General features: G+C 38.8%; 1 pseudogene; it reads left to right on the forward strand.

The window, feature by feature from the left end:
• Positions 1-5,118: 5,118 nt before the first annotated feature.
• LOC101584652 lies at positions 5,119-5,851 on the forward strand (annotated as a pseudogene).
• Positions 5,852-8,295: the final 2,444 nt, after the last annotated feature.

Below are 8,295 nucleotides of genomic sequence, written 5' to 3' on the forward strand. Positions count from 1 at the left end.
TTTCCCTGGGTTTATGGAATTTTTGTGGTTTCTTTTGTCATTGATTTCCAATTTGATTATACTATAGTAAGATAATATGCATAGGAAGATTTTCTTTCTTTCTTTCTTTCTTTCTTTCTTTCTTTCTTTCTTTCTTTCTTTCTTTCTTCTTTATTCTTTTTTTTTGTCAGTACTGGGAATTGAACTCAGGACCTTGCACTTGCCAGGCAAGCACTTATTCTACTGAGGTATCTCCCCAGCCTATGCATGGGAAGATTTCATTTCCTTTGCATTCACTTAATCATATTATATGGACTAGTATATGTTCTATTTTAGAAAACATCTTGTGTGTGGCTGAGAAGAATGTATATTCTGCAGTTGCCTTGTTTGTTTTTGGTCTTTTTTGATTTTACTGTACTTTTTTGGTTGAACTGTTTTTTAGGGGAGGTTTATGTTTTGTTTTTGGTGCCAAGGACCGAACCCAGGGCTTCCAGCTTGCTAGGCAAGCATTCTACCACTGAGCCAAATCCCCAGCCCCCAGAATGTATATTCTGATGTTGTAGAGTGAAACACTCTGCAAACATCTACTAAGTTTATCTGCTCACAGGTTTGGTTGAGCTCTATTATTTCTTTGCTGAATTTTTGTCTAGTTGACCAATGTCATTATGATAATGGGGTGTTAAGGTCCCCTATTATAATTGTGTTGTTGCTTATTCAATTTTTCATGTCTATTAATATTTGTCTTATATAGTTAGGTACTCCTGTATTTAGTGCATATATACTTATGATTGTTATCTGTTCCTCTTAATTTTTTCCCTAACAAGTATTTCCCCTTCTTTATCTCTTTTGATCATTCTTGGTTTGAAATTCACATTGTCTGCAACAAAATAGCTACTCTTGTTTTTTTCTGGGTTCCTATTGCTTTTAATCCTTGGGCTTTCAGTCTATGAATTTCCTTTGGAGTTAAATGTGTTTCTTGTATACAGCATATTGTTGGATTTTGTGCCTTGATCCACTCTGCCAGTCTGTTTCTTTTGAGTGGTGAATGGAGGCCATTTACATTGATGTTTATAACTAATATGTATTGGCTTATCTTTGTCATTTAATTTTCTTGCTGTTGGTTCTCCTCTGTTTAATTGCTTGCCTTGCTTGGTGATTTCTTTCTGTTGTTGTTCTTTGAATTGTGGTCATTTTTGTTTATAGATCATTATCTTTTACTACCCTTTGTAGGGTCAGTTTGGTGGTCATGAATTACTTCAGTTCTTATTTGTCATGGAAGTGTCTTATTTCTCCATTGATTTTTTTTTTTTTTTGTATTTTAGTACAGCGTCTACAGGTTCTCACTACACTGATCAGATCCTCCTGTTTTTAGCATCCCAAATGCTGGGATTACAGCATGCATCACCATGCCCTGTCTCAGTCACTCTATCAGTGCACCCTGGGGGCAAGTCTGGCATGGCGTACTGGGGATCAAAACCCAGTTGCTGTCCCTGCCTAAGCAGGCACTTTAGTCTGCTGAGCTATCTGGCCGGCCTTCCCATTGATTTTTGAAAGATAGTTTTGAAGGATACATCATTCTGGGTTGGAAGCTGTTTTATTACAAGACTTGAGATACTTTATTATGAGCTCTTCTTGATTTGAAGTTTTGTGTTGAGAAGTCTGTAATAATCTGATTGGTTTTCCTTTATAAGTGATCTGTTTCTTTTCTTTAACAGCTTTTCATATTCTGGGATCTTGATTATTATATGTCTGGGTGTAGATTTATTATGGTTATGGCTAATTAAAGTTGTATATGTCAGGTTCTTTCCCCATGGCTGGGAAATTTTCTGCTATTTCTTCCTCAAATAGTTCTTTTTATGTCATTTGTGTTGACTTCTGCTTTTTAATTGGCACCAATTATTCTTATATTATTTTTTATATCATCTTGCAATTGTTGAATTGCTCCTTCCTGATCTTTCATTATTTTCAAGAGATCTTTCCTTTCATGATCACTAGCTGAGATCCTATCTTCAAAGTCTCAAAGTCTGTTTTCAATTTTGTTCAAGTGGTTTTTGCCAGCGTTCAATGGATTTTTAAAAAATGTATTTCATACAGGATCTCACTACACAGCTTGCACTTGTAGTGATCCTTCTGTTTTCAGCCTCCCCAGTGCTTGGATTATAGGCATGCACTACCAACCCTGGTCTTCAATGGAATTTTTATCTTCTGGGATATCTTTTGCAATCCATTTCATGCATTATATATCTTTCACACATTGATCATTCACAGTTTCCATCCTATTCCTATCATCATTTATGGGTTCTTTTTTTTTATCTATCTCTTCACTAGAATTGCTGAACAATTTCTTTATGAATGTTGGCATTTCTTTTTTTTTAACCTGAGAGATTAATTCTAATCTGATGTCCTCTGTGGCCTTGTGGATTTATTTCTTTGCATCAGTTGCTATAATATCAGAAATGTCTGATGGGTGTCTTCCATTTTCCTCTATTTCGTTGTCTCATGGATTTATTCTGGGTGGGCTGGAGATCTGAGGCTCCATTTTGCTTTTGTGTCTTATTATTTTCTATTTTAAAAGTTTTTATTTTTTTCTGTGTTGATTCTTGTAAGTTTTTGTAGTAGGTAGCTATATCACCAATATCAAGGCCTCTCTAGGTAAGATTTGTCTTTTGGGGATATCTTTTGTGTATAGGACTGCAAAGATAGAGCTGAGATCTTCATTGCTCAGGAGGAACAGGAGAATAGAAAAGATGTGAGGGAATTATAGGAGGTGACAAGTCCTTGTTCTTTGCAGTCTAAAGACTGCAAGGGTGAGGAATTTTGCTTTGAGGAAAAAGTTGCAAAGCACCGTGTTCCAGACAGGAGGCAGCAGCCACACGAGGTTCCAGAATGGCAGCAGCATAGAAAATTTGTTCCTTGGAATCAGGGCCAGAGTGCTCAGCAATCCAGGCACTTGACCCTTATGGCTAAAAGAGAAGAAAGCCTGGATACTCCTCCAGGTGGCAACAGACCTTGGCATCATCCTTGTGATGCTGGTTTTAGGCATATGCTGAATACAGGAATTATGAGGTTAAAAAGGCCTCCACCTAGATTTCAGATGGCCTGGGAGGACAGTGTGTAAAGCTGTGAGTGAAAAGCCTATTCGTTGGAAACCCCAGAAGTCTGGAAAAGTCAGGAATGTGGATTGTCAGAGGAGAGCTACAAGGAGGGAACAAAGCCAGTCCCAGAGAAAAGCCATGGGAGCTACAACCAGCAGAAGTGCCATAGAGGTGGAGCCACATGGAGCTCACAATTTGCTACAGATTGCCTTGGATATTGAACATGGAACTACAGGATGTAAAGTTTACCCTATGAGATTTGGGACTTGCTTTGGTCCCAGTGCTTTGTATTCTGCTGTTTGTACTTTTTGGAATGGTAATGTTTTTCTTGTGCCATTAGATGTTGGAAGTGTTCAACTTGGGACTTGGACTTTTCAGCAATGCTCTAACTTTTAGGACTTTGGCAATGCTTGCAGATAGACTAAATGCCTTTTGCATAAAGGGATGTGTAACAGTCTTTGGGGGGCCAAGGGGCAGAATGTTATGGTTCTAATGTAAGGCAGTGTTGATAGACTTAATACTGGTTTTTAAGGATCGTTAAAGCTGTGTTATAGTGTCCAAGTTGTGAAATATTAAGAATAAGCATGTCATTATACCTAAAAAGTAGTTTAAAGAAATATGTCTAGAGACTGGCTGTGGTGGTGTGTGTCTGTAATCCCAACACTTGGGAAGCTAAAAACAGGAGGACCACTACAAGTCCAATCTGTGTAGTGAGATCCTGTAGACTCTGTACTAAATACATAAAAAAAGAAGTATGTCTAGTTGACAAGTTGACAAGGGGTGGATTGTAGTGGTAGATACATTGTGTCAACTTGAGAACTTTAGGTATTTGAAAAGAAAGATATCTGAAAAGAAAGTGAAAGCTGGAATGCAGGACAGAAGATAATCATGTAAGCTTTGGGAAAGTAGAGAAGAGGGCAGAAAAGAAAGAATGAAAGATTAGGTAAGTGATTGTTTAAACTTAGCCTCTGGGTTTGGGACATGGGATTAGTTCTATGTGGTTGGAGTTCTTCCTAGCCATTTAGCAAAGAGAAAAAAAGACAAGGAAAAAAGAAAAAGAAGAAAAGTGAGAATGGGAAAGCCTGCCCATCTACTTCCATTCTGTTTGTCTTTGTTCCCAAGTGCAGCAGTGGCTCACCTACCTTTGCATCTGTTGGCCTGTACTGTTACTGTTGCTTCTGACAGTTTCATGCTACTTGTCCTACTTGTCCATCCTGTGCACCATAGCTTGGGGCCCTACTGTGTGGTTGATGTTCCTACCAGGCTCTGTGTCTTCCCACACAGTTTATTTTAACTTTGGCTTTTAACTCATATATCCAAAAACTAAGGCCAATGGGATCAAAGAGCAAACTAAATAATATGCTTTCTATAAGAAATCAGGAGAAAGACTTCATGAACTTTTGTAGGCAAAGATTTCTTAACTTGAACATTAAAAGAGTAAAACATAATAAAAATTTGACAAATTGGGCTTTATCAAAATAAAAGATTCTCTTTATATATTTTAATAAGAAAAATGTAAAACAAACCATATGACAGGTATAATTCTATAGACTGAAGAAAGTGAATCCCAAATAGAGTAACCCAAAGAAGTCGATATTAACTAAGACACACCTTAATTAAATTTTGAAAACTATTATTAAAGAAAAGATCTTGAGCCAGGAATGGAGGCATACACCTGTTATCCCAGCACTCAGGAGGCTGAGGCAGGAAGATTGTGGCAAGTTCAGTACTAACTTGGGCTACAAAGTGAGCTCAAGGACAGCCTGAGCTACTGCACAGTGAGACCCTGTCTCAAAAAGACAGAAAATTATCTATCTATCTATCTATCTATCTATCTATCTATCTATCTATCTACTTATTTAATTTTTTTTGAGATGTCTCACTATGTAGTTTAGTCTGCCCATGTAACCCAGGCTGGCCTTGAACTCATGGAGATCTTGCTTCCACTTTCTGAGTGCTGGGATTATAGGCACATACCACCATGTTGGCTGAAACAATCTTTTTAAAATGTCAGAGATAGCTTTTGGAGGCACGTGGCAGAAAGATGGCAGTAAAGATTTCCAAGAAGAGGAAGTTTGTCACTGCTGGCATCTTCAAAACTGTACTGAATGAGTTGCTCACTAGGAAGCTGACTGAAGATGGCTACTCTGCACTGAAGTCCGAGTTACACCACCAGGACTGAAGTCATTATTAGAGCCACCAGGGCACAGAATGCTCTTGGTGAGAAGGGCTGGAAGATCCACGAGTTGACTGCTGTCAAGAAAAGGTTTCACTTCCCTGAGGGCAGCATAGAGCTTTATGCTGAAAAAGTGGTAATGAGAGGACTCTGTGCCATTGCCCAGGTGGAATCTCTGCGTTATGAACTCCTAGCAGGGTTTGCTGTGCAGAGGGCCTGCTGTGGTGTGCTGTGGTTCATCATGGAGAGCGGAGCCAAGGGCTGTGAGGTCGTGGTGTCTGGGAAACTCCATGAACAGAGGGCTAAGTCCATGAAGTTGTGGATGGCCTGGTGATCCACAGTGGGAACCATTTCACCTACTATGTTGACACTGCTGGGTGGAACGTGCTGCTCAGACAGGGTGTGCTGGGTATCAAAGTAAAGATCATGCTGCCCTGGGATCCAACAGTAAGACTGGCCCCAAGAAGCCTCTCCCTGACCATGTGAGCATTGTGGAACCCAACGGTGAGATCCTGCCCACCACTCCCATCTCAGAGCAGAAGGGTGGGACACCAGAGTCACCTGCCATGCCCCAGCCGGTCCCTACCACATAACAGGATGTTCCTGGCAGTAGTATCTGAAAATGGAGGCTGCTGTGGGGAGACATTTACTAATCTTTGCACAAAGACTGAAAAAAAAATAAAAATAAAATAAAACATCAGAGATAGGTGGTATATTCCCTACAAAGAACAACCAGTTCTAATGACAGCAAATTCCTCATCTGACCATAAAGTTCAGGTGTAAGTAGTTCAACAATTTTCAAGTGCTGGAAGAAAAGAACTTTTCACCCCAATCCTGTATCCAACAAAATTATACTGAGGGTAATCAGATCATCTAACTCTCAGACTTTTTATTGCCAGCACAATTAAAAAGGAAAATAGCTATAGGAGGCTCTATGACAAAAAGAATATAATAGGGCCAGCCAGATAGCTCAGTGGATTAAAGTGCCTGTTTAGGCAAATGCAGGGGCCCAGGGTTTGATCCCCAGCCTGCCATGCTGGCCCTGCCCCTGGGGAGCTCTGAGATGGTCAATGAGACTGGACGTGGTGGACATGCCTGTAATCCCAGCGCTTGGGAGGCTGAAAAACAGGAAGAATCACTACAAGTCTTATCTGTGTAATAAGACCCTGTAGATCCTGTACTAAAATACCTTAAAAAGAGACCTGGCTAATAGGTCTCTTTTTAAATATAAAAATAGTTCAGCAGATTAAAGCACCTGCAAGCAGGCTCAGGGGTGGATGGTTTGATCCCCAGACCTGTACATGCCGCTCCGCCCCTAGGGTGCACTGAGATGGCAATTGAGATGGGTTGTGGTGACTTGCGCCTGCAATTCCAGCTCTTCGGAGGCTGTAAACAGGTGGATCACTACAAGTCCAATCTAGTAGTGAGACCCTGAACACCCTATAGACCCTTTCCTAAAATACAAATAAAATAAAATACCTTAAAAAAAAGAACATAATAAAATAGGAAGACCTGGACCTTGAGAAAAGAAACAACAATGAAACAGATAAAAGTAAACAGAATAGGTAAAAATAGAAATAAAAGAGAAGTAAACTCCTTACCATGATAGTTTCTCATATTGTGGGTTGAAATAAAACTAGAAGAACATTATATTTGGGAAGCTGGGACTGGAGAAAAAGTCTAAGTGGTAGAAAGGTTACTATGCATCATTCGAATTGGCTCAACATCTATGTTTCTTGGCTTTGATAAGTAATCAATGTACATGGGAATACCCTCAGTAACCACTGAGAAGACTATAGACTCAAAACTATAATACACAAATATAAATTCATTTCTCAAAAGTTTCAAGTAACTGCAAGACAAGAAAGAAAAAAATAGGATGAAAGATAGAACCAATGGAGATAATAATGAAATGGCAGAGTTAAGCTCTTACATGGCAAAATTTGCTCTAAATGTGCATGATATACAAACACATCAACTAAAAGAGATTGACAATGTGGATAAAATGTTCTAACTACAGATTTCCTCAAGAAATTCACTTCAAGTAGGACAGGCTGAAAATAAAAGTGCAGAGGCTGGGGAGATGGCTCAGTGGAATAAGCACTTGCCTGGAAAGTGCAAGGGCCTGAGTTCAATCCCCTGTTCCGAAAAAAAAATGTGCAGAAAGAGCTATATTCTTTGTAAGAATTCATTTAAAAAGGATAAGTGTCTGGGTTAATATAGCATAAGGTAGAAATTACATTAATATTACATAAGGTAGAATTAGAATGTAGATTAGTAGGCATAAAGAGAGACATAAGAAAATGATGGAAGTATCATTCCATTAGGAAGATGCAGCAATCCTAAGTGTTCACACACCAGACAACAGAGCTTCAAAGTATGTGTGGAAAAAACTGATAAAGCTAAAGAAAGAGGCAAATCAACAATTTTGTCTATGACATCAATGTCTGATTCTTGGACACAGACTACTCCATCATGTAACAGAAGAATACACATCTTTTCAAATAACCATATGACATTAAACAGAAGTGATTGTATTCTGGATCATAAACCAAATCTTTTTTTTGTGTGTGTTCACTGGGGATTGAACTCAGGACCTTGCACTTGCTGGGCAGGCACTTTTTGCTGCTGAGTTATATCCCTGGCCCTGATAAACCGATCTTAAGAGATTTTTAAAAATGGAAAATCAGCCATGCTGTTATGTTGAGCTGTGGGGGACTCAGGTCAATAATTTCTGTCATTACCAGTTAAACAGAAGACCCAATGTTATTATGGGCTACTGGACTCTTTTAGAATATTTTGCTGAGTTTACACACCTATAATATTCAATAACGGAACTTAGAAAAAATGGGGTATACAGATGAATGTCCATTTTGTATCTGTGTATTCAAAGTGGTTAGGATAGATATATAGTTGCATCCTCTTAATGAATAGAATGATTTGTTCTAATGGTGTTTGTAAATAGGATCTCAAGTCCTCATCTTGTACAGCAATTAACCACTAAGAAGAATATATGCAGTGTGTTATTTGTTGAATCTGTACTTC

Source organism: Octodon degus, unplaced genomic scaffold (assembly GCF_000260255.1).
Source record: "Octodon degus isolate 3935 unplaced genomic scaffold, OctDeg1.0 scaffold00312, whole genome shotgun sequence".
NCBI lineage: Eukaryota > Metazoa > Chordata > Mammalia > Rodentia > Octodontidae > Octodon > Octodon degus.